Source organism: Anopheles moucheti, chromosome 3, assembly GCF_943734755.1.
Source record: "Anopheles moucheti chromosome 3, idAnoMoucSN_F20_07, whole genome shotgun sequence".
Classification (NCBI taxonomy): domain Eukaryota; kingdom Metazoa; phylum Arthropoda; class Insecta; order Diptera; family Culicidae; genus Anopheles; species Anopheles moucheti.
The window spans coordinates 55492791-55518561 of NC_069141.1; the positions used below are offsets into that span (position 1 = coordinate 55492791).

The window sequence follows — 25771 nt, forward strand, 5'->3', positions numbered from 1 at the left end:
TACTCGAATTTTGCGACAAATATTTACTAAATAATATTTAAAATAAGAAAACTATTTTGTTGAAAAGGCGCGTTATGCAATTTTGAATATTTTGATTGTGCAAAACGGAAGCGTAACAATCAGAATAGAGACTGTGCTGTCCGCTTCCGTGAAACGATTTCAAATGTAACCGATACGCTTGGTTTGCGTTTCGATTTGAGATTAGTTTCTTACGTGTTGTAATTTACTTTTCACCTATCCAGCAAGGTTAATGGAAAAGTAAACATTGGACAGCGAGAAACAGAAGAGGGGAAAAAAGCATCATTTCCTGTCGCAATTTTTGTCCCCGTTTTTTTTTTGTCGCCAGTTCGTCCATTATCGCCATTTTCGCCAACAAACCCACCTTGAAAAGATCAAGCGAGAAGGGGCCCGCCGATGGAAAGCAACAAAAAAAAAACATCGCCCGAATGCACAAAAGCTTTAAGTACATCTTAATGTAAATTAGATTTTCACCGTAGTGTCACGCCGTGGATACTTTTTTTTTATCGATGGTCATAAAAGCTGTGTTGCGATCTTTTTTTTTCCCCCTGTGTTTTTGCTTCTACCTTCTCGCCGCGCTTGGAACTTCTCACGCGGCACTTTGGCGAAGATCAAACACGGCCCCGGCGACTCGGTTGCTATCATAGTTGCGGTATGCGATTTCCTGCAGTGTGTGTGTATCTTTGCGTTGATTTTTCCTCCCCCACCACCCTGGTGGGGTATTTTCCATTATGCGGCTAAAGGTAGAGTTTTTTTTTCTCCAGTCAAGGCGCAGAGAGCGAGAAACAGGGAAAAAGAGCAGTGGAAAATATTATGTTTTAAAAGAACCATTTTTTTTGTGTTGCTGCCTTCCTGATCCTGCTGCTGCATCGCTTCATCCTTATCAATTTTCTCAGCAGTGGTGGGCCGATCTGGGTGGGTGGTGGGTGGTAGCACACGCGGGGACACAACTGGCGCAACGATAGTGGAATATCAAAATGCTTCGGCAACGAAATTAAACATTCATAAATTGAAAAAGATTTTCCCTATCGCGCACCGTGTTGCGACGTGTTTGCGCCGCCGGGTTTGGTGCTCTTTCGGAAAGATTTTTCCTGTCACAACTGCTAGTGCCGGTCGTTTAGAATAATATTTTAGAAGGTGTAAGCAATGGAGTTTGCTTCTTTACGAGAAGCACGGGAACGTTTAATATTGTGAGCGTTGAGAAACAAAAATAAAAACGTGTCCATTAGTCGAGAAAAAGAGCAATTTAGCAGACATGTTTGCAAGGAAACATTTTAAAATCTTATTAAATTAAGTAAACACTCTTTTTTTAAACACACATTTAGAAGGGATTGAATTACAACCACTTCGAAAAAGGGCTGAAACAAATGGTTTGCGTTTCTTCCGCTCTCGGATAATCAAATCCGTTAATTTTCAACTATTCTCCCTGAAACAACTCATTATTCATCAGATTGGTATTCTTCCAGTGTCGTCGTGCCAATGATGCCCCTGCCCTTCTTCGCAGGATGGGATGGGAATTTTTATCACTTTAAATCCGTTTGCTTCATTGCTTCGACACGTTTCACTTGTCCTGGAAGTGTCCCGTGGCTGTATGCATCTTTCAAAAACCTTCCGAGCCCATCCCATCAGCCCGAGATGGTTGCGAACGGCGGCGTGGTGATAAAGGCGAGCAAGTTTGTGCATCGGAAAACGCTAGGAAGTATTTCTACCAACCAAAGCAGACGTACGCGATGCGGCGGCATCCGCAGCAGCCCTGACAGGTCTTTGCACCGATTTCTTGCGCCTCGCAAAAAAAGGGTGACAACTTTTACTAAACTCCGCGTCCTTCGCTATTAACCAGGGCCCACCATCGTGAGATGACAGGAAGAGTTCCACTCTTCCCCGAAGCAAACTTTGCGCACAACTTTACAGCGGTACCCCAACAACGAGGGGACACGTCTGCTGTCGGGGATTTTAGTCATGCTGGTTAGTGCTGGTGCGATAAAAAACAAAGCGAAGTCTCATTAATAATTTTATTCAACCATAATTATATTATGAAATGAATTCTTCCCACTCGAAAGCAATTTCACTGGATCTCGTCGCAAAAGTAGCAAAAATGGAGTCGCTACGCAGCTTCATAACATTGAGTATACTTTCTGCGCGATGGTATACTGCTCCAGCACGCACTCCCTGTCTAGTGTTGGGCGTTCGAGTACTGTTGCCACATTCTCACTCGGTATAAGCACAAAAATATGCTCAAAAACCGTCACTGCACTTGCTTCTTTTTTTCCTTTCCTTCAGCTCCACTGTGCTTCTCTCGAATGAATTTGCCAGCACAGGAGGAGAAAGTTTTGTTAGTTAAGTTAATGTAGTATATGAGCCATAACGGAGCCATGCCGAGCCGCCGTGGAAAGTGGCAGTGCGGCACAATTGCATATGCTGCTGTAGTACGGTGGTTTTTTTTTGTTACTTGCGCATGAAAGGAACAAGGAGAACTATAATTTCTCAGCACTAGTTTTTAGAGCACAAAAGTTACCCATGATGGACAACGGGTAAACTTGCAACGGTATTTGGCCACAGGCAATTTTTCACTCATTCGTTCGTGAATTTTTCAATAGGCGACACTGATTTTCTGTTTAGATGAAGATGAACAACAAGGCGAAAGCAACAACATCAGTACCTGAAATAGATAGGATAAAACACAACACATAGTTCTAGTACATAGGCTACAACATAATAGATTAAGAAAAAGAAAAGAAAAAAAAGAAATAAAATAATTAGGTAAATAAAAAAATAAAAACTAAAAAATAAATAAAAACAAAATAAAACAAAACAAAAAATAAATAAAAACAAAATAAAACAAAACGAAACATAAAGAAAAATAAAATAAAAAGGTCTCAAAAGGAATAGTAACAGAACAGATGAATTAAGATTATGCACAAGGACATCAAGAGAATAGCAGAAGAAGAAACTAACCGGTCACTATAAACAACAGTAACAAAACCAAAGCTGACAGGACCAAGGATGACAGTTCGCTCTCGCAAAAGCGATTAGGCGGCTCTGATTATACCTCCGCTATCGCGAAGAGTATAGGAGCTGAATAAAAAAATATCAACCTACTGAGAAAAAGAAGAAGAAGAAGAAAAGAATAAGAATAATAATAAGAAGAACTTTCTGTTGGAAGTTGTAAACATCTGTATCAGTGGATCTTTATACAATTGAATCTTTAATCACGCAATTGTTCTGTTCGACATTTGCAAAAAAAATATTTATATTGAAAAATCAAGATACTAATTGCTACTGTTCAAGCTTTTATTGGGAAGCATTAATTGTCTCGTTTCTGGACGTTTGGCAAAGTAGACTGATAGTTGAAAATCGAATCTGAACTCACTCCCAGCAGTTCAAACTGACGATAAGTACTTCATCCATGGTAAAGATATTTCGAGAAAGCTGGAACTTTTAAATTCTGCATAGCAAAGGAAATTTATAATAGAGTACTTCGTGTCCCTCCACACTAATAAATGGGGCTTCATTAACAAATAATTTTATACCATTATTAAGAATATTTTTATTTATGGTATATTGAAAATCTGAGTAATTTGCTGTAAACTAATACTAGAGTAAGTCCTATGTGTCCCACTATAAAATCACTAGTTGTTTTAATATAACAAGGGGTTCTGATAACCACAAAATAGTCAATATATCGGCTTCAATATTGGCTTATTGTACAAATCGGTTTTAGTTTACCCAAGTAATTGCAAAGTTTGCAAATCGCCTTAAACATTGCTGCGTAAAGGTTCTTTTCATCTTCATTCATCACCTTATTGAGTGTTGATGACACTTTGCCACACTTCAAAGGGGCACAGATTTTGCCACGTGTCCCAAGCGTAACGTTGTAACGTTCGTTGTATACGCTCCACTCTACTCCAACCATGGCGGCGACGTAAATCCTTCCTGTACATGGTCAAACAGGAAAACGATCGTCATTTCCGTTACGGTGGTTGGTGGTCACTTCCATTCCGACGACCATTTGTGGGGATTACGAAGCCCAGCCCAACACACACACCCTTCGTGGAGGGATCGCTTTGGGTTGAAGTGAAAATTAGAAGAAAAACTCATACTACTGCCCTTGCTTATCCCCCCCCTTCCAACCATTTCCATATGTGTGTGTGTGTTCGAATGTGAGCTGCACCAATGCTGATGCGTGTGTGGACGACAGGGCGCAAGGAACAAACTACTAGCAGACGTGCCTGCCCGTGTTCGTCAGGGATTGTTGAAATTCCGGTCGCGTGCGTTCCCTTTCGGCTTTGAAGTTAGTTCCAAGGGGTTTCCACGTCACGCCACGGTGGCTGCGTGCAGAGACAGTCTCTGCCCTTCACCATCCTGTGTCGCTCGGCTGGGAGTCTAATTGAATTTATTTTTAATTACACTACCGCACACGTTCCTGTTGGCGGGGTGGCACGTGTTGTTGGAAGGTTGGGTGGGCCCGGGAATAAAAACCGAACCCGCTTTCTTCCGGTATGTTACACCTGAAATCCAAAGTGTCCCCAGGTAGAAACAAAAAAATCCCCTGGCTGGACGATTTTGTGCAAATATCTTCACGTGAATACTTCATCCAAATCGTTTGCGGTCCTGGAACTGTCGTTGGAAAGCACACAAAAAAGACTGTCTTTGCGTAGGCCTTACCCGTCCGGTGCCCAGCTTGTTACCATAGCAGAAGGCACTGGCCATGCCCGCAACTGCACTCTCTTGATTGCTATCGGTAACGGGGAACGGTTCCGGAAATAATTGCGAAACTTCCACCCTTCCCACCCTTTCGCTGGGTCGCCGGGATTTTCCGAGTTTGTTGCATCCGTTTAGTTGTGTGTTGCAGTTTCTAGCCCCATTTTCCAGTAACGGCAATCAGTAAATAGCGGTCGAGCACGGCAACAAAAATTCCTTCATTTTTCCAAACCCAACTCGGTGTTGTGGCTGAGAAAAGGAAGCAAAAAAAAAGCACCTCGAAACGATTACATTCGGGGTCGGTATTTGGTGGCGTGTGAGTTTAGTGTGCGACAAAATTGTACACCTTCCAACATCCGCCCGTCGTGTCCCGTTTTATATCGTCCCGATGGATCCCATTTGCTCAGGATAGTTGGAACGCAGTAAACATACACAACAATTAGTGGGTTTCTATTGCGCTGCTGTGTTTGCTGATTGTGCGGTATCAAGATTGTTGTTACGGGTGGATTAATTGGAGGTCCAACGTTGCGCTAATGAGCGGCAATCACCAGCAGCAGCAGCAGCAGCAGCACTGGAGCCGGGGCCCATTCGGTACGCACAGGATGTGTTTGCGACCCCACAGCAGCAGCATGGTCGCATGCACTCATGTTTTGGTGCGCGTGTTGCAGTTGGCCTTGTTGATAAATGGCTTGCTTTATCGAAGCTACACAGTTAACTGCGTTGAGGCGGTGGTTTGGGAATGGTTGGTGTTGGTGGGAAAGTGCTATGAAAGCAATTTTTCTTGTGGCTTTTTTTCTCTTTCTCCTAGGCTGTTCGGTGACGTAGTGCGGTTTGTAGACGTGTCATGAAAACAATTTCCCGTCCCGGCGGAGAGTTATTTATGGTGTAAATTTTAACTGCTTCTGACAGAGGGTATATACGATCGGATACGGATACGTTCGAAAGCACTGAATGAATATGTATCTTGCTGTTCGTTTGATATGGTTTACTTTACAAAATTTCCGTTTTTCAATCTGCTTTTAAAATGAAACTATTTGATCTTTTGTGGTTTGTTGTTGTCAATTTACAACCGATGGCAATAGATCGGGAATCTATCTCTATTTATCTGTCTATCTATGGCAGACCATTATTTTGAAAAGGCCTTTTTTGCCTTGAAAAGGCCATTACTTTTCATTTGAGTAATGTCAGCTCTGTTAATGTTTAGATAAACCTATCAACTGATATTAACGATTTAATTTATAACATCACAAGCGAATCCAGCAACACAAACGGAGGGGTGTTTTTTTATGAAAAGTCATTACAATTCTGCTATTTCTAAATGGCAGATCGCATAACGCAGGTTGCAAACATAAAACATCAAACTTACAATTTCCAGTTGTTTATCTGGTGGGATCATATTGAGAATATTTGTACCTTAAATACTTGTACTGAAGTGTTTAATTGTTGGATTGATCGAGCAACACTTATGATCATATAAATTTGGCCAAAACTCTTTGTAAGGAGTAAGGATAGTTGTTGCCACCGCTTACATTATAGTGAAGACAATCGCGTATTTTAACAAACTAATTTTATTAAGCGGCGCTAAAAAATCACGTCGACGTCTCGGATTCGTTGGGTAGTGTGCCGGTTGCCGGTCGAGACCCCTTTCCCTCAAGGCCACTCGGTCATTCCCCCTTGGAAGCGGGGATTCTCGTTTGTCACCGATCGCGATCTCTCCTAGCGCCATCTGTCGTCAAATCCTCTGAGTCTGAGTCGTCTTGGGCAGCTGTCAGTTAAATTGACCGTTGATTTACCAACAATAGTAACTGTCTATTCAGGGTCGTATTCACTAGCCAAATTAAGAGGCCTCAGAGTGTTTCGAGGGAGGGTTTCTAATAATTCCTGGAGCATCTGTTCCGATTGCGAAGTCCTAAAGTGGACTCTTTTGTTATTCCGCCTAGAACCTAGAAGGATCTTGATCTGCTACTGTGTCTATGTTGTCTGTTATTTTTTTGATAAAGATTTGCATATTGAGATGGAAAAATAACTCAAATTGTAGAATTATTATGCCTCCTATTTTAACCCTGAAACTTAAATTATAGTAATCTGTTTCGAAAATTGTGTACTTAGTTAAAAATTCTGTATTGCGATACATTAGATCCGTTGATTAGATCAGTTTTAGATCCGTTGTTACTTAAGAAGGGCCTTAGAATAACTTCACATCATTTCCGTTGCTACTTGATGCATTTTTTCAACAAATATGCGGTTTAATTCCCTTCTCTATGTAGTTTCCAAGCGAATCAGTTCGAATGGATTTTTGATGTAGTTTGCTTTGGTTCCACCGCCACAGCTCTATTTGTCACGTCCGTCTGTTACAGTTACTATCCCATCTTCCAAATCGCACTTATCTTTTTCATATATATTGCCCCACCCCCGCAGAACGATTGCGTGAGTTTGCATCTTACCAGTCGGTTGTAGATTCGATGGGACGCCGCTCCGTTTGTTTGTTTTACGATGGCCGACCACCACCCCACTAATGCTCGCGATCATAATTGAGCTGCACGGGTACGTTGCGTGTACTCCTCTTTTGCGTTCGCGAGAAAGCTTTTAGTTCAACGTTTTGCACTCCCGGAAAATGGGGGGTTTCTACCATAAACAAACATTTCACCATGGTGCAAAGTTCAGGAGTGGACCACCAGAAGGCGCGTGCGTTTATACTGTCTCCCACTGTCGCCCCCCGGGTGGATGATGGAGCAGACAATGCCCTGGCCTGTCCGTCGCACTGTAAAATATGGTGATTTAATTTTACTGCACTTACCCGGTTCTTATGTGTATGCATGTTTCTCGATGATGTGGTGTCGTGTTCTGTTTTCCCGGTGGAAACTTTTAGCTGGTGGTGGGGTACCGATCATTTGCTGCGAAGTGCTGTTTCGAAAAGAGCATCAGCGCCATCATGATCCCGTTTGGAAGATTTGTTTTTACTGCTTGATGGCGTCACCACTCACTTTATGTGCGCTGATGGGACGTTGACGTGTTCTTTGTGTTTGTCGTTCCTGCAGAGTCGTAGTAGAATGATTGTTTTCTCCTCGTAAAGCGGTCTTGATCATGGGTGGTTGGCATAAAATAAAACCACCATTCGCGGGGATGCATCATGATGTGACAATTCGATGCCAAACTGCCAGCAAGACATGCTTGTTGTGCGCTGATGTGGTTAGTGAAGGATAGACTTTTGATTACTGCAGAATCAGGGTTTTAGTAATTAAGGGGAACAATATAGTTATCTATAATATGAAAATGACGGCCGGGGAAATGACCTAGATGGTCTTACGCCAAGAAGAGAGAGTGAGAAAGAAAATATTGTTCTTCTCATTCGTTTTTCTGGAAAATCAATTGAAAATGTACCTCCCAGAAAAATAAAATAGAAGATACCTTAAACATTCTTGCTTCCATCAGTCTTCTATCGGATCGTGCTGTACTGTCTAATCATGACTCAAAAGCGGATAAATATCCATCGTGATTAAATCTCCTTCCACGAACATTTTGTAAAATAATTAAAATTACCTTCGTTAGCGACGAACTGAGAGAAGTGCTACGGTATCAAGGAACAACCGAAGGGATTCATCCAGCAACAAGCACGAACATTCCAGGCGGTTGCGTGTATAAGCAGCACGCCTGACGCAGCAACCCTTCCGGATTGACGGATCCGGATTACGGAGAATATCAAATTCCCGCCCATTCATTCATCTTCCTCCCGTCAGTGTTGAGCGTGTATGGTGGAGCGTTTACCGGGTGTACGAAATGGTCGGAAAATTGCCTTATCTTTGGTTGAAGCAAAACATTTCCTTAGATTCTATCTACTGTTGCTGCGCCGTGCTGTGAAGACACGTGACAGATTTCCACTTCCGAACAGCAAATGGTTATTCCAATGGCGAGCGATTCAATCCTGTTTCGAAGTAACCTAACGGCGGGAGGCTTCACAAAGTATTGTGTTACCAATTAAGATCACCGCTGACAGTTGGTAGAAAAAATGGTTAGTTAAATCTGTTTCCATGTATGTTTTTTTATTGATTTGTGAAAAACAGAATAAGTTTTCTCATTTATAGGAATAGGATGTATGCGTCTCTGCTGTATCCAATTTCTCAAGAATTATTTTGCCATTATTTTTGCATTTTCTTCACTTTTTTTTTTATAAATCATTATTTAATTTTTTAAAGAAGCTTTTCAATAACTTTTCTTGTCGAAAAAAAAATCTACTTACACACAGAAACACAGGAAGGCATTAAACATAATGGAATTGAAAATACTCGTTTATTCGTTTATTCTGCATTTCCAGCATGATACTCCATAAACCGGCAATAGCCTCAAGAGGTGACTGAGTGAATATTGCCATATTTATATTCAATAAGCGATATTTCTCAAATTGTTATCTTCAGTTTAAAAATGGCGCGAATGTTATCTGCCCTAGCCCTATAGCCCCCCAACCACCATAACGGAAACGATAACCTGCTTTCTTTCCGTGCATTGACAAACTTTCGATGAAAGGCCATAAAGAGGAAGTATTGGTTTTTGGCCCTACAGCGCGCGCGCACTTATCGCACTCTTGCCAAACACTGCCAGCTGCTATCATGCTGGGGTAATCGCTGGCGGAGTAGGGAAAAAAAGGCATTCAACCGCGGTGCGATGGCAAATGGATGGCAACCATGTATGTAAAACTCTTTTAATCAACATATTGTTCATTCGGGTGAAGCAATAACAATAAAGAGCTTCCGAAGGTCAACCCTTCGGTTTTCGATCCGTTTTTTTTTTTTTTTTGGGGGAATGCAACGGTTGTTTGGGGCCATATTGGGAGGATCCCTCCCCCCCCCCCCCCCCCCATTGGCATCATCCTTTCCTCGGAGCAAAACCGGATGTGAAAGGTGGAAAAATCACCCTTTCGCCTACACAGCGTTGGTCAATGTGCGCTTTTATACCGAATTCTTTATGCCCCAATTTGTTCGCGGAAGAAGGGACGCCTAAGAAGAAGGGTACCGTGATAGCCCCAATTCCAGTTTTGGTCATATCGGAAAAAGCCGTTCAATCGGTTCACCATTCATAATCCCATATGCGTTGTGCCCTTCGGGGTTGAAAGCGGAGCCCGGAGTAGTTTGTTGCTCCACCGGAAAATTTAGTTCTCTGACCAAAAAACAACCAACCCTCCTCCTCCTCCCCTCGCTTTCCTTCCACGTTGACCGTATCGATACCCCCGATAACACACCGTTACCGACTCCATAAACCATTGCCGGGGGTTTCAAAAGGAACGCTAGGATAACATAAGAAGTGTATAACGCAGAGTAACGGCGTAGAGGGAAGATAGCTAGTAAACGATGGAAACAGAAGGATCCTCGATGGATGACACCTATTTGCTGTGAATAAAAACGTGCCCCCAAGCAGAGCTGCGGGTGAACAAAAAGGGGAGACATTAAAAGGGGCTTTTTCCTGCCATTTCCGTCTACCTTCCCTCCGCTTGTCTACTTTCTACCAGAAGAATGGCCCAATATTTCTCCGGCGTGTTACGGAAAGAACTGCGTTAAAGCGTGTGAATAACCGTCGGAAAGGGTTATATTCGATTGTGTCCGAAGATAAAATAGAACGCATCTGAAGCGTGTACAGCGTGGGGTGGGTGGCGAAATACAACGCATCCCGGAAGGTTAGTTAGTGGATGAATTAAAACCGAAGGAAAAGCGGAGGTGTGTGCGGATAAGAGAGAGAGAGAGCTTTAGTGATTCATCGTCACCCACCCCGTCGAAGAGCGGATTGGAGAGATCATGTCCAGGGGGGGTAGACCATAACATGATAAGGGATAAAATGTCCTTTTGTGTAAGTGGGCAGGTACACCCTGCAGGGAACGTTCGTTGATCGCGCCGCAGGCGGCTACGCGTTGGTGCGCATAATACTGACGATACAGTAAAATATTCCACCAATGGTTGTGTTGGTTGGTTGGAAAATGTCGCCCGTTTCGTGGGACCAAGCAGGAAGCAACAGAAAAGGATACATTCGTTGTGCACACTACACAAAAGGCAAATCAATTTTCCGCTACTCTGCGTTGCCCCGTGCGCCGCGCATATATTTATTCGCACCCCTTTTTTTTAAAAAGGGAAATTTCCCAGAATTTCTGTGAGGGAAATCGAACTGGGGTAACCCCTGGGCTGTGAGGGAAAAGTGTGTGTTTATGTATGTGCTTAGCTACTTTCCGCTTCTATAGAGGAACGAAACAAGCGTGCGAAATATCACACATGTGTGTTACAGCCTTCGATCGCCATCGCGTACCAGGTTCGAGTGGTCCAGTTGCAAATCCCACTTAACCGTCCCTCATTTCGGGGTGCGTAAATATTCTCGTGCAAATTTTCCTAATCTTCTGGGGGGTTTTTTTTTTTGCTTTTTGCTAACTAAACATCCCCATTTCTTCAGTGTCCTGGATTCGTCCTGAACGGGGAAAAGCATTTTCAACCTAATGAATACAAATCGTTTTCCCACCCGATTCGCTTTTCATTCATCCCACCAAACCCCGGGGAAGACTGGCAAATGCGGATAGTGAGAAATGGGAATTTGGAAGGATTCATCTCCTCCTTTCATTCTTTTCTCCGGTGGGGAAATGTCTTTAATGTTTTGGGGTGATATTGTTAAGGGAACGCGTCCTGCGGCAGGTATAAAATGGGTTTAAATGGTTTTGAGCGCCATCGGACGCCGCCGGATCGGCGTGTTCCTCACCTGGGCGCACACTCATTCAGGAAATGGACGTTTGCTTTACAGCAGACAATGTTGATTTTCTCTTCTGGCAGGGCTTTGGAAAACGGACATCGGTGTCGCTATCTCGTGCTGGTCTTCTCCACAGCATCAAGATTCTCGACGGGAAGAAGGCGACAGAGTCGGCGTTAAGAGCGCGTTCATTTGTTTCTGAAAGGATAAAGAAACATAAAGGGCCTGTTAATGAAAATCACCCCCCAGACAATGGTTTTCGGTAGCTTTAGTTCAAAAAGTGGTGCTGCAGGATCGCAATAGTAAGATGCAGCTTGATGTGGGTTTTTTTTTCGGGGACGAACATTCATTTCCGCACGGCGTTTATAGCTTTACAAGAGATTAAATTTTATCTTGTAGTAATAGCCGGGAAAATAGTAGTACGGGGAAGGAAATCATTATGCAGCCACGGCCCTTTTTTATGCTGCCAACAGCAGTAGAGCGCGATAGTTGATTATTTGCAGTATGCAGAATGAATGCGTTGACTTTCAATAATTATGTAGCGATTGTTAAAACATTGCTTTATACAATCTTTATTTTCTATTTTCCCCAAAACATTTTATGTAATTAAAATGGAATACATTCAAACTAGAGATGAGAATAATCACTCTTTACAATGATTCGAATCAGAGTCAAAGAGTGGGTTTAAAGATTTGAAACTCTTTACTCACTCTTTTGAGATTCATTAAGAAGTATTACACTGCAACAATCTTTCTACCACTTTTTTGCGTTTATACTCACTCTCACTCTCTGTGTCGACTAGAAAATCACTCACGAGTGAGTTAAACTGTTTTATCACTTTTTAGATTATAATTACTTTGCAAGAGTGAGTTTTGTAACTTAACTGTTTAACTGTTTTATCACTCCTTTTTAATTGGAATAATTCTGTAGGTGTGATACATTATTATTTACTCATTTTTAATATACTTACAGCATTATTTGAATCCACAAAGAGTAATAAAACACTTTTACTCACTCCTATTAACTGATTTGATTCCAAAATGAATTATAAAACACTGTCACTCTCTTTTACACCCTTCCTGTTTTACTCAACACAATTCAACAAGAGAAACAGCACATTACAATCTCAAAAGAGTGATAATACTCTTTTACTCACTCTTAAAGAGTGATTATAATCTAAGGAGTGATAAGACAGTTTTACTCACTCGTGAGTGAGTTTCTAGTCGGCACTGAGAGTGAGAGTGAGTATAAACGCAGAAAGAGTTGTTATAGGAGTCATAAAAACTCCTCGTGCTGATTTATACTCATTCACTCTCTCTCGAAGGTTTCAACTCACTCACTCACTCTTACTCAGCGCGCACATCTCTAATTCAAACCATTTCCAATCAAACAGCACCATCTGAATTGTTTGTTGATTGGTTTGGACATTTATGTTACCTTCTTTAATCTCCCATTTGTCTTCATTGCTTGCTCGTTTTTCAGTGGGGGGGGAGGGTTCGCATGTATCCCTCGTCTTTTTATTCTTTCTTCTTGCTATTATTGTCCCTCTGTCACTATCACTTTCCGTTGCATTGATTCTTTGACAAGCGGGATTCAATTTGACAGCAGCAGGAGTTGGTTGATAGCTGGGAGTGAAGCAAAAAATCCTGCTGGGGGAAGAAATAGATCAGTGAGAATGCACTGTTGGTTGTTCGATTTTACTTTACTTTTTTTTTCTCGAACTACGATAACGATCAAACCGAAAAAAGTCCTTTGACGGCTATGAAGGGGAGATTTAGCTAAATTCGATATCCCACCATGGAGTTGGTAAGTGCGCGTTAATATGCTTGCTATAGTTTTTTTTGGCTTAATGCAACACAAACAGATGCATCAACTCCCGAACAAAAAAAAATCACCCCGATGGTGTTGTGAAACACGACGGGAAGAAATAAAAGAGTCCTTAAACGGATTAAATGATCACAAGCACACCTACCAACCGTCTCACCATTCAACCTCCGACAGTTCGGGATTTCCGGTAACAAGATAGAATCAGGGACAGGATTTACAGAACGGCAGGTTCAGTCACACACACACACACACCAACTTTTTCGCTTATCAATGGCACTCAATCTTTTTCTGCTGTGTGTGGCATCGAGTTTTAGCTTTTCGGCGCCTTTGCTGCTGATGGTTTTATTTGGCTCTTAACGATGTTTAGCCATCACTGTACGCTACCGCAGCTGCTGCTCGTGCTGTTGTGATGCTTATGTTTTGCGGGCAAACCAGTTTTTCCTGTGTAGCTGCTGTAATTGTGTTGTCGCTTTTGTGTATCAAGCAAAGCCCAAGGGGGGTTTGCGGATTTAGCCGTTTTCCGGCTGTTCGGTGGAAATTGGTTTAATCATTTAACGCGACCATCCCGAAAACTCGACCACTGCTGCGCGTTTGGGAGTGTCGCCTTTGTTTCGTGTAGGGGTTTTTCATTTGCGTGTGAGGTTTGGTTTGTTGGGAACTACGTGGGGTGGGTTTGCTTTCTGCAATTGAAGATGATGATTGTAGATACTTTCGAGAAGGGACCAACCAGTGCTTTTATCTTAAGCATTTTATTGATGGGATTCTTTTGTTAAATATGAATCGAGAAGGAGATTTCAATCTGCCATTTCCTTAGTATTGCTCATGATGGGAAATAGATGTTTATTATATGAATTTCAGAATTATATGATTGTAATTAGAAATCAATACTAACGAGAAAATAATGAACTCTTCTAACGATCATCAATCGGAACTCTGCTTATTATGTTATTGATTAAGTCCTCCTCAGAAATTAATCAGAAATAAAGGTAAATCATTCGAATGAGGAGAAGATATCCGGACTTTTTTCTAAAGTCTATGTTACAAATTCCTTCAAGTTAATCCATCAGAAGATATAGATTTCTTTTTTTGGTCTCATTCGCAAAACACCATCACCCAGAAGTGACACTTATTCGATTTATGCTAATTTTACGATATCCAATAACCATTCCTTCCGCTGTAACGCACATTTCGCACAGTCTTCGCTTCACTACCCAAAGCAGTAAGGGCATCCAGTTGTTCACCAGCTGTTGCGCTTCATAATTGAGAGTCGATTTTATCAATTTCAACTTCACACATCCATCCCGACGCACAATCCCCACACCGTGTCCGACCCGGTGGAGGATCGCAACTTTTTTGGGTGCATATATTGTTCTTCGTGCAAAGGAAAAAAAAACAGAAAGCGCTAGAAAACTCAACGGTATAAGATGTAAGATGTATCTTAAAAGTTTGGTCCATTTGTGTTTGCCCGCTCTTTGCCCACCCGCGCATCCATAATCATCGCCATCTCTGAGTGCTGGGTTTGATAAGAGTTTGGTGGTTCAGCTTGCCGAAGAAAATAGGAAAGGAAGACTCAAGACAAACTTTTTCACTGGCAAAAAGCACCCAACGCTAACAGCGTGGTGTAGTCATGGTGAAAGTGATTGAGCATTTCCGCTTCAATGACTTTTTCATCCTTCTTGTTGTGAAGGTGCTGAAAAGGAGGGCACAATTGCTCATGTGTGTGAAATGGAATTTGGTTTAAGTGCTGTAAAAGCGATAACTTTGACCATATGAGATGTTCCATTTTGTGGAGGCGTGCTTCATGATTCAATAATACGGTACATATGGTGTGATAAGAATCGGGGCTGAGCTTTTCTGTACCGATAATGTACCATGACCGAGAATGCAATTCTTCACACCATTATGATCAATGCAAACCGGAGCAGGGGGAGGAGAGGTTGCACTATTCTCTGCCACAACTCAAAGATTTATTTTCCCTGACGAGCTTATTAATTGGCATTATGATTCGCTCTTCACTTCGTCCCTTTTTGCAGAAATAGCATCAGCTTATAAATCCTCTTTTGTCCTGCAAAGGGTTTCCAACAGTATCCTTGGTGTGTGCGAATGCGTTCACAAATCAAAGCTTGGAGTTCTCGAAGTCCTTCCAATTCCTGAGATCCCTTTACTGTCGTCTCGTTCTCCCAGTGTCCGGAAACGAAGTAATTAAAACTTTCTGATGACTGGCCGTACGATTTTGTATTCGTATAAAAACACCCCTTTTTCTCGGTAACCTCCTTTAGAACCGTGCTGCCCTTCTACCAGCCCCCCCTCGCACAGTCTAATGGCGGGGTACAAATATGGAGTTCCGATAGCGTTTGGAATTTGCTAAATAGCTAAAGTTGTACCATAAATCCTGTTCACGAACCATAAAGTCATCGTCTTCCGACGCCAATCTCTCGGCAAGGCACCCGAGATATGTAAAAGGGCAGCTGCTGTAAGTGGTCGTTGGTGCATGACCTGGAAAATACAACTACTCCCTTTCCAGGCTGCTAACCTTTTCTCGTGCCTCGAGGTTTCATTTCCGCCATCGTGAGCCCTCGAAAGGACCTTCAAGCAAAAAGGTGCAGAGGACCAATGGTTTAATTTCCCTTCTGACTTCTGCTCTGTCCAGTGCTGGTCCCTGCATGGTCCAGCCAAGCGCTGAGGATTCAATTAAAATTTGCCTCAAATTGGATTATACACGTCAAAACAATAAATAAATTTTGCACTTCAGAATGGAGGAGCTTTTGGGGGGGAGGGGAACTGGTTCGGGAAACCTCTCGCATTTGCTGTTGTACATACGTGTACCAAGGGTACGTGGTGGGTTCCGATTTTAGTCAACCGTTGTAGGTGTGCAGACCTCAAGTAGCCCACTTCCGAAGTGGCGGAAGAATTCTTCCAAGCGAGGGTCAAAGCCGCCCGAATCGTCTACGTCGTCTGATTCCAGACTCAATCCCAGAAGGACAACTTGCCAATGCCCTTTAAAAACCCATACCATCCAGGCTGTGCCGATGTAGTGAAGTTTAAAATTAAGATTGTACATTCCAGTACACTTATATTCGCTCACTTCGGGCCACAGCCGTTCGAGTGCTATCCTATACGTCTACGTAGGCTAGGAGCAGTGTCCCGGGGGTTGAATCTCACTACAACTGGACACTTCGTTTCCGGACAGTGCAGTTGCTGTTGCTGTGTTGGTTAACGCACTCAAACATTATTGCCACACAAACCTCCATAAACCACTTATTGAAACGTGTGGTGCTCAACGGGCCTCTCGGTGTAACCCCGCGAGGGGTGGCACGTCTGGAAAATCGCCCGATGCTCAATTATCCTTGGCTGGTGTGGGTAGGGTGAAGCGTGTCCGAATGTGTTTGGCAACGGCTGTTGCGCGCTCGTGGATGGTTTACGATTTTTGAAAACTCAATTACGGAGAAAAACGATTACGACGTTTTACGACAACGTTGATCACGTGGTGGTGGGGTACCGTGAGATTAGGAAGGAATTCGGTTTTGAGGAGTGCGTTTGTTATGAAAAAAAAATTGTAGTCTCAAAAGCCTGATATAGAAAATGGCTGGAGCTGGATCAATACAGACACCAATAAAAGTGGAATTTTATTTCGCCAGCTCCTCCCCTGTTACGTTATAAGCTAGGGCTCATTTTACATATTTTTGGGAGCTTAATCAAACAGTCTAAAACGTCATTAAATAACAAATATAAAGAGTTTGAAATCACTTTAAGAAAATTTAGAAACAAAATTAAATATATGATCAGTATAATATTGTAACAGTGTACAAGGTAATAGTACAATAAATAAGGGGAAATGCCTTGACAGTTACGTTGTTTATGCCTCACTTCAAATCCTTAGAGTCATATTTATCTATTACGTTTTTTTCATTTTCATATTCGAAGGGATATTATATTATCCCTTCACTCTCTTGTGCGTAAGTCCTGTACGAATGTTTAAAAGTAGAATACATGTTCACTACTACAATAAAAAAATATTCCCTTTGACCCCTTTCTATAAGAGGATGTGTGCACCCTTTTGCTTGTATGTCTTGTTGCTTTTATTAAACATTTATGTGCAATAAATCGTAATGCTGTTCCAGGATTGCTTTTGTACGGAAGCATGATGGAATTGAATCAGAAATTGAAAAAAATCTAACATTCAGCAGCCCCTGGAGAGTAGAATGCCATTCTATAACGCCCGGACCCGAAATTCCCCGGAGAGCAAAAGAAAGCGGGGGGGTCATTCAATCAAAGTGGCATAAATAGATATTTATTGAATTTTTCCCCATTACAAATGCGGTTGCAAAATCGAAATGCTGCTGTTTGTTTTTTTGTTGCTACATCATAAATCCAAATTAATCCTGTCAACCAGTCTACTTATACCAGTTTTGGGTGGAGCGTTAGTAGTAAGTGCTACATTTGTCGGTGCAAAAATAATCAACACACTTCAAGTTAATAACGCCACCACCGCACCGCGCCAAACCTCGGCGCGAAACACTTCCGCCGCAATTACGCTCGCTGCTTTAACTAATTTGTCTCCAGCGAATCAGTACAGCGTTTGGCTTCTATTCATTTCAAAAGTTGTGGACATTTTTCACGCTTAATTTTGCCCTTATCTTAGTTTGTGCTGAACTTTTTCATTGCGCCATCCATGCCGCTGCTGCTGCTCATTTAATCCCCCTCTGGTCTTGCTGGTACGGAAGCTGGGGTAAGCTGGATGCTGGAAGCGCGCTGCCCAGGATCAGGAAGAAAAGAAAACAAAATGAACCGCACCTTAAAAGACAAGCGGGTGTGACACAGAAAAAAAAAACACGAAGCAAGCAGAAGCGAAAAATTTTAATTGAAATTTATGACAAATTTTGCTACACCCGCGCTCACAAATGGGTGAAAGCGCCGGTTCGCGGGATAGCGAGGCGTGCGCAGGTGGTATATTGTGTGGAACAACAAGAAAAAAAACCAACCTTCCAGCAAGGATGTCCCCGTAACTACCGCCTCTCCAAAGTAAAGAGATGCTTTTTCATTCCGGCAATCGCTTCGCCTTACGCAGCAGTGGAGAAAATTGGATAAAAGCAACGTAGTCAACGTGAAGAGGATATTCATGTACTCTGTCATTTTCCTTTGCCGGAAAGATGGTGTGACAAAAAAAAAACGAAAAGAAAACCGAAAAATAACGAAGGAAAAAATCCTCCCCGGAATGATGAACGACACTTTTCGATTCTGCTGCCCCCATCACACCAAACCCCCGACCGAAGCCCCAAAAGTGACCAGAGTTCGCGATAAAAAGTAATTCCATTTTTTTCCGGTAAAAGGAAAAATGCTTTTTCTTCACACTATTTCGATCCACTGCAAGGAAGGAAAACAGCTTTTCCTGGGGGGGGGGGGATGAAGCGCGGCGAAGAATTTATTTTAATTTGCTAACTCTGCCATTCTGCCATCAGCTCACCTGAACGTCTTGGAAAGTAGTAACAGCTGCTCTAGGTAAAGATTATTTAAACATTTCATGTTTTCCACTCATTTGTTGAAGTACTATTTGGAGTGTCGGTTTGGCAAAGTTTTCCTGATTAAACGTGATTTTTGCTTCCGTTACTGGGAAGATGTGTTTTTTTTTTAAATGAAGCTGTCAAAGTTTTTGACCCAACCTGCTCATCTGGAGTATCGGTGCTTGAAACAAATGACGGCAGAGGGCGCCACCAGCAAGGCAAATAAAAAGAGCTGCATTCCGAGGATCGCGCCCTATTCCGGTTGCGATCGAGTAAAGACGAGTAATAAATTTTGAACGTCTCTAATTATAAACGATTACTGATAAAATCCGAATTTACAACAGAAGCCTTTAAGTGAACACTCTCATGATCGATGATGTTGAGCAGGTTGTGGTATGATATGAAATACAGTGGAGCGCCGTTTATCCGGGTACCTTTTATCCGGCTGTCCCATTATCCGTGCTTCTCAAAAATGACATTTTCATATCGTATCCTGCCATGTTTACATACATTCAAATGTGCTTTATTGTGCGTTTATACCCATGCGTACTTACTAATGAACTCTATAGATTTCAACACTGCAAAATCGTATACTGATGGGTTGTTAGAATTCATGGACAGCAAGGGTTTTTGTTATCTACCTGTTAAATTACCTGTTCGAATAATAAGCGCAAGTATTATCAGCATGATGCAAAATCAAGTCCAAACGAAAATCGCAGACTTCTTTACGAATACCTAATAACTGTATGTACAAATCTTGAATAAAATTATCTTTGTTTTGATACATACTCCCAGACCATTGAATTGTGTTGTATAAACGTATATCTGTCAACCAAACTATATGAAACTTTTATCCGTGTTATTCCATTATCCGGCCACCATTGAGTCCCGACATGCCCGGATAATCGGCGCTCCACTGTATCTCGTGATACAAAAAGAACGATCTTGTTAGAATTTTGAAAAACGATTTTGAACAGGTTTTATTTAAAAAAAGCCGTCTCTATGTGTTTCGTTTTCTAAATTATAGTTAGCGTAATACAATCTACCCCCAAAAACAAAAATCGAAAAAACTCTGTGTTCCTTCCTGAATCCAGAAAGGAATTACCCCCTAACATTCGGGACACCCCTCTGCCGCTGCTGGTACGCTAGGGAATCGTTTCAATTTTCTGCACAAACCACTCTCAGCGTTGAAGGGGTGCACAAGGTGTTGGCCAGTTAAGCTGTTGGTCCGACCGTAAAGTTTGAATAAAATATGGGAAACAAATAGTCGGGGTTGAATAAAATATAAACTAACGAGCTAAGGCATCTCTTTACAGGTTTTTTTTGTTTTGTTTTGCGTGTTTCCAATGTTAAGAAAACGAAAAACACCACGAAAATACTCCACACGATGCTCTTGCTATTCTACGCTCCCGGGCGGGGTGGTTTGGTGTATTTTTCACGCGTGCAGGATACATGTCCAAGGATATGGAGCATGGTTTTTTTTTACGACCCACTATTTTTACCATGCTGGGAAGGTACCACCACCATCGCATAGATGGAGTTGAAGTTTTGTGCGGTATTATGTCAGGTTAAACATCGATTTACCTGAGCAAGATGATGATGGCCGTCCAAGCAGCGTTCCTTCCAGTGTACATCGTCTGCTAAAAGGTTGTTTTACTGTGACCTATGGTCGAAAAGGGTACGTCTCAACCGGTAGAGAAGCTTTAACCGTACACATCATCAGCGTACGGTACACGGATCCTGCCCTTCTGCTGTTCATGTAGGTGGTTATTTGCTCGTCGAACCGAGAGCACCATGAAAAATTAACCTTCATCTACACGCTCTCGCACGCTGTGTTGTGTGTTCCGCAGCACCAGGAGTTGTGGACCACAACATCACCGCACCTAGGTCGGGCAAAAAAGGGTTTCGATGTTTGAAATATCCGAGTAGCTTGTCGGGTGGGGTACAACACCAAACAAAAAAAAAATCCCCACACGGAAGGAAATAACAAGCCATTCGCTCGTCCGGATCTTCAACGTGCCTGTTTTCCCCCCTTTGCCTAACCCATTGCCCGATGTCAGAGGCCTGAAAGAGGATCCCGAAATATATGACCCCGTAGAGATTCATAAACGCAATTATTTGCGCTTTCCACTCTTGGTTGTCTGCCCACTCGCTTCCATTGCCCAGCACTGTCTGATGTGTTCTTCTTAAGGAAAGGGGGACTAGTTTACAAACGCATGCCACGGTACCGGTACGTTGTATGTGAAGGAGGTGATACACCGCCCTGCATCCTTGACGAATATTTACTCAGCATGTGTGTGTGGGCATTTCGTATCGGATTAAACACTCTTCCTTCCCTGCTGCTGCGGTTCAGTGAGACTAAGGTAAGCGCTTAATAAGACACGCTTCAGGTGGTGTATTGTCCGTAAAATAGCGCATCCCTTCCAAAACGGTGTGATAGCAGGCGATCTATTGCTGTCCGGACGAGCAATTTTCAAAGACTTCCTTTTTGGTACACACACACATTAGTGACCCCGCTGTACGTAAAGTCTTTCAGTTGGGGGGAGAGGTTCGTTTAATTGTGGTTGGATCAATCTTCCTGTCCCCCTTTGTGTTGCTTGTGTACCCCTCCATGTCCCCTAACCTCAAATAATCGTTAATCAATTAGTTTTTCCATCGTGTTCCATCTTCATCCCGGCCGGATGGGGTGTGTTCTCGCTGGCAAGATCGAGTATCTCGAGACGTTCCACTTGTTGTTGCTGTGCCACCGTAATCAAGTTTACTCGTTCATTAGTGCACTCGAGATTTCCCGGTCCCGGCGGAAGTCAATGTTGGTGCGTGCACATTACCCGGAGATGCGCATTACGGTGTAATAAATAATCCGTCCTGCAGAACTGGATGGGGGGGCAGAACGACGTTTTGTTCGTGTGGTGGTCGTAATGTCAAGAACCGTCAAGCAGTGTAACCGCACCACCCTTTGGCTCTCTGTGGCCATCGTTCTATTGCGATTGTAAACCAAAAACCCGGAAATGCTTAAATGAATGCTAGGGAAACTTTGCTTTCTTCGCTTTGATGTTTCTTCTTCTTTTGTAGTTCCGGCTCCCTGCTGTAGTGGCATGATAGCGAAGAAACAAAACAAAAAACTGACACGGGTTTATACGCCACGCGAGAGAGATTCTAGAGAGACGATTCCCTTTGCTTCGAGAGGATCGCAAAAGTAAACAAATAATTTATTATCCTTTAGCACGGGTGAGCAGAGGCTGGTGTTTGCATTTCGTTGTTGGACGTGTTTCCTTTCCGGGTTTTGTTTGGTGTATTTATATTCTCAAGACCTTATGCTCCTTATGCTAACAGAACAGAAGGGTGGAAAAAAAGTGAGAAAGATAAGCAGAAGATTGTCAATTTGTGCAAATTATGAAAAAATAGCCTTAAAAGTGTGTTTGTAAAGGACATTTTTTTCTACATCATGGTATTATCAGCCCCATTTAAGGGTTTAAAATGAAAAAAAATAATATTAGCACAATGGAAACCGTGCCGTACTGTAAAATTCTTGGCAAAATATCCTACAATAAGCCTGCTCCAAGCAGCTGTAAAATGGCGTATTATACTCCTAGCAGGAAGCCAATCTATTTCCTGCTTCGCCACCTTCGCACATTCATCACAAATACCACATAATGAGCACACACACACACACACAGCCATATATATTTATGAAGCCGATTGTGGCTTTGTGTGGAACTTGCCCTTTCACCACCTGCTTTCCGATGCAATATGCACAATCATCGATGTGCACGGTGGTGTGGCACTCAATAATTATCCCTGGGCACCTTAATCAAACCATGAAATTATAATTGCTCTATTGAATTCCTCCACTCCCCGAGCTGGCACACGAGCCCCCGAGAAGAAACCTGGTGGTGGCCAGGTTTAATTGGCACACTACTGCTGCAAAAGGCGCATATTGTGCTCGTGCTTTTGGGCGTGCAAGCTCGAATTATGGTTGCGTAAATATGCTCTCCCATTGCTCCATTTTTTTTTTCCACCGCCCCAACCGGGAGAGGGCAACTCCAAGGAGCTCCAATCTTCTCCGGGGTAAGCATCGGCGTGCCAATCGGTGGCGACAGTAAACGGAAAGGCGTTTAATTATTTAGAGTGATTATTTATTCCGCAACTTCCGATTGATTGTGTACACTGGCGCTATAACGGGGTGATGATTGAGATGGAAATTGTTGGTAATTCGAACTTTACCATTTTGCAGTCGGTAAATCGTGGCGTAAGCTTTGGCGCATTTTTAATGCAACGCTTAACAGTGTTTTTTTGGTTCAACCGGTTAAAGCATTACGCTCAAAAATGGGCGGAATGAGAGAAAAATGTGAAAAAAAACACTTTCTGAACACGTCTCTCGTTATGCTTTTCGATACGATTGGAGATGGAATAATGCTATTGTCGATTCCATCCTCCATCGCCGTAAGACAAGGATTGCTTATATGCAAACGTTTTTTTTTGTATTGCTGTAAAAAGCGAATTCGTCACTTTGCGATCTAGATTTGCGCTGATTTTCTTCTCTACACTTCAAAAAATTCATTCCTCATCCACGTTTCCGGGGTGGAGATTTTCTTCCTCCAATGGTATACAGTCAAAGGGAAATGCACTCTCACAGCTCACAGCTGGCAGCGCGCGTCAATTGTGCGAACGTTTCGCATTTATTTACCATTTGTCCGAGCGTGCCCGATGCAGCGTTTTGTAATTAGATTTAATTTTTAATTAAGTAATTTGTGTGCCGCTGGTGCTTGTTGTGTTGTGATCGCTCCGGCTTGTACTGATGTGGGGGTGGTTGGTAATTGAAAGGCCGGGATGAACGGGTCAAGCTTTTACTGTTCGCCCGGTTCTGTGCGATAATTGCATTGCACTTGAACAAGAAGAAATTGTATTGCACAGTTTCGTGCAATTTACAATTATATTATATCTATTTTTATTTATTGTTATTCGCTTGTAAAAGTTCCCCCAAATTTGTTTATTACTTTTTTAACAATGTTTTTGAGTTTATATAATTGAATGTGTAATACATTTTTTTCATTATTGCTTTAGGATGATGAATTTTGCTCAATCCAAATTATTATTAAAACTACAAATGTGATAAACTTTTATTACGAATTAATTAATGAAAAACTTTTGGTAGGAAACTTCAAAAGATAAACTAGATTAGGAAATAATCAAATTTGACTGAGTGATTGAATGAAAGGAAGTTAAATGAGTTTGGTAATGTAAAACGCATTTAAAAATGATTGATTTGTGAAAAACCGGATCTGTTCCAAGATTATGCATAATTGTTCACACTCTGTCTTTAATCGTAAATTGGTGGTATCTTACAGAAATTTCATCAAAATTGCAATTATGTCGTAATATATTTATATTTATATAAATTTACATTAATCATACTGCTTGTTACTGCTTGCTTAATCCAAGCGATTATGTCTAGTGTTGCAAGTAACGGTTCGATTAAACTCATTAGCAGCAGTACGATAAGTTTCCGCTAGGCGGCGCTCACAGTTAACAAAGAGTCGTGCGAAAAAGAGTGTTGCATTTCCTTACTGAAAAAAGTTTTCTTTTTAATTAATCAATTTTATTAAACTATTTTTCAAAATAGTTGTGTCTAAATACAAATCGTTGGTGACTACTTTTTTGTTGGGAAAGTGGAAATACCAACTCCTTCCAGAGATAGTGGAAATTACCCCCTAACATTCGGGACACCATGAAATTCATGGTTCCTCCTTGAGATAGTGGAAATACAAATTTCCAGTTATATTGTATAAACATCTTCAACGAAAGCCCAATCGAATAAAGCCCAGCTACTGATTGGTCGTCCCAGACAATTCCATAATGATAATCGGAAAGGAAACCCGGCGCAATAAGAGCACCAAGCAGGAATGACTTATTATAGCTAATAAATGTTTCATAAATACACTCGATGAAACCCTTTTGAAGAGGTGAAGCGTGGGGTGCAAAGGGGATGCACACTAAGGTACGATTGATTATCCTGTGAACGAAGCGTAGCAAACACTCACAGATATCGAGGTGAGCCTTACACGGTCTGTGATACGTTACTCCTTCCGATTCGACCGCTTGTTGGACGAAATTTTTCCACCTTAGCACGAAAACGCTAGGATAACGGGACATTGCAAAAGGATGTAAAATGTGCACGGTGAGAGTGTATAGCTAGCGCGAAACAGAAAAGCAAACCCACGTGTGTGGGTTTTGCAATATGCGAGTAGTTTGTACATTATCCCATACATAATTCATAAACCGATGGGCTTCTAGGTGCTTCTGTTTGTTGAACCCGCGCAAATTATGCTCGATAAAGGAAGACCAAAAACTATACCGGTACGCGGGGGTTTCGCGTGTTTTGCCACAAACAGCAACATGAGCTCTGTAATCTAGAAGCAGCGCCATGGCACGAAGCTCTGACCAGCCGGAGAGGATGATGATTGTGCAGAGACCGCTGTGTGGGGGGGTGGCCATCGATCCCGTGTGCCTGATTGGAGTTGGCGGTAATTATCGTCCCGCCGGTCTGTTTCTTGAGTAAGTCTACCTCTTCGTTTTTTTCCACGCCCAGCCCCAAGGTAAATGACCCTTCTCGGAGGATTCATTAGCAGGTGCTGTTGAACTCTGGGAAAGGATGTGCCATGCTTATTGAAGAGAGGTTCGATTTGGAGATACACCTATTCGAGAGGAAAGCAGTTATTGTTTCCTGGAAATTAAGGTAAAACGTGAGAAAGTGCTTATGTCTGCGATTATTATGTCTAAAATTAAATCACCTCGAATGTATCTCGTATTCGTCTTTAATTGTTCATTTTTAATGTTTTTTTTTCGTCTCATGTGGCAAACCCAACATAATATAGTTGTGATTTCCTAAGCTTCATAATAATATCGTACTCGGTCACCCCAGCCACATTGACTCATGCCAAAGGGCCATTTCACCCCGTTCCGTTCCTGTCTAGTCGAATAGGCCCAATGCTAACAGGACGATAGTTGTC

General features: G+C 42.2%; 1 protein-coding gene across 1 annotated transcript in view; it reads left to right on the forward strand.

Moving 5' to 3' along the window:
- The window catches only part of LOC128300300 (semaphorin-2A-like), a 323718-nt gene that overhangs the window by 156581 nt on the left and 141366 nt on the right, over positions 1–25771 (forward strand). The gene's annotated exons all lie outside the window — the stretch shown is intronic.